At 42.0% G+C, this 1,905-nt stretch overlaps 1 pseudogene; it reads left to right on the top strand.

Moving 5' to 3' along the window:
* Positions 1-696: 696 nt before the first annotated feature.
* LOC133084637 (large ribosomal subunit protein eL32-like) lies at positions 697-1,186 on the top strand (annotated as a pseudogene).
* The last annotated feature ends 719 nt before the right edge of the window (positions 1,187-1,905 follow it).

Genomic DNA, 1,905 nt, shown 5'->3' with positions numbered 1-1,905 from the left:
CTAGGAACTAATGCTAAATCTGATGACCTGTTTATTAACTAGGTGACCTTGGGCACATTTCTGAATTTCTGCTTTTCCTTATCTATAAATTGAAAATAATATTTTCCTTTGCATGTCTTGCAGATTGCTGTGAGAGTCAAAGGGAATAGTTTGTGTAAAAATACTTAGTAAAAGGTAAAATGATACACAAGACACAAATGTCAGAGGTTGTTGGTGTTATTATTGTTACTTCCTAAGTGTCAATATGATTGATATAGATAATAATCACTCTGTAATATCGGAGAAGAAATCACTGTGAGTTGGGCTGGTCAGGGAATGCTTTATAGGAGAGTGGAATTTGAATCTGATCTAGAAAGATGAATAAGATTTACGTAGTAGAGGAGTAAGGAAAGGGCATTCAAGGCAGGGAGTATTGGACCACCAAAGAAGTGGAAGCCAGAATGAGCAGAGTGCTCCTGAAACACTGAAAAACCTGTTTGCTCTTGGAGGCTTCTGAGATTGGGTTGGGCAGGAGCAAGTGAACTTCAGGCTGCTGCCACCTCTGCTTCACTACAGCCGTCTGTTGAGACATTTCTCCGTGGGTCACTCCCATTTCTGCAAGTCCTGTAAATGAGGCACCAACTGCACTTTGTTCCAGACTACCTTTTCAAGAATGTTTGATGGCAACAGGGTGTCCTTCTGGAGTAAAGGGTAGGCATGTTTACTGCCCATTATAAAAGATTCAGGGGAGGTAGAAGCCGTCTCCAACCCAGCATCATAACTGTTCTCAGACACCTTATGAAGCCCAAAGTGATCAAAGAGAAGACCAAGAAGTTCATCCAGCACCAGTCAGGCTGATATGTCAAAATTAAGTGTAACTGGCAGAAACCCAGAGGCATCGACAACAGGGTACAGAGAAGATTCAAGTGCCAGATCTTGATGCCCAATATTGGTCATGGCAGCAACAAGAAAATGAAGCACATGCTGCCTAGTGGCTTCTAGAAGTTTCTGGTCTACAACATCAAAAAGCTGGAAGTGCTGCTGATGTGCAACAAATCTTACTGTGCTGAGATGGCTCTCATTTCCTCCAAGAACCTCAAAGGCATTGTGGAAAGAGCAGCCCAGCTGGCCATGAGTCACTGATCGCAATGCCAGGCTGCACAGTGAAGAAAATGAACAGTTCATGTGCAAGTTTTTTTTGTGTTAAATAAAACCATAAAAATTCTGCAAAGTAAAACAAAGATTTTGGCTCCCTAAGCTCAGAGTTCTTCATGTACAGGTGTTAACAGGCCCTATTCCCATTGCCCTCTGGAAACTAGGTCTTGGGGAACTGACTTTAAAAAGGCAGATGCTCTAGCTACTACTATTGCTATGAGTAATAAACCATTTTTGACTCTGACCCAGGAGTCTCATGTCTTCTACCAGCATCCATGAAACTATGACAGGCTAGCTTGTTAACTTGCAAGTAGGGTAAAACTCAGACCCTTTACAGTTCTTGACAGAATCTATCTCTAGGAGGGATTTCACTGAACAGTACTACATACCAGGTGGGGTACTAAGTGCTGGGGATACAGAACCAAAAGGCACAGTTCTTGCCTGCAAGGAGCCTCCAGTGTACAAATTAGAAGCTTACTGAGCTTGGTACTAATAGAGTCTCAGAGTAGTTAAATTGCTAAGCTAGTGAATACACACAGAAAAAGGTCAAACTCAGACTAATAAAATTCTAGCCATGATTGAGACTATATCCCAACAACAGGGTGGAAACCATATGGTTTTTCAGTCCTCTGAGAACAGGTGTATTCTCTATAGATGGCAGAAGCTGAGAAACACAGAGGTACATGGAGCCTTACAGAAGGCTTTAAAACAATATCCTTCAGTCCTCAGTACCAAGAAAGAAGGTTGCTTTTAGATGTACTCGCCCTTTCT

The sequence above is a fragment of the Eubalaena glacialis genome, chromosome 2 (genome assembly GCF_028564815.1).
Source record: "Eubalaena glacialis isolate mEubGla1 chromosome 2, mEubGla1.1.hap2.+ XY, whole genome shotgun sequence".
Classification (NCBI taxonomy): Eukaryota; Metazoa; Chordata; class Mammalia; order Artiodactyla; family Balaenidae; genus Eubalaena; species Eubalaena glacialis.
This window is presented reverse-complemented; position numbering and strand designations above follow the sequence as displayed.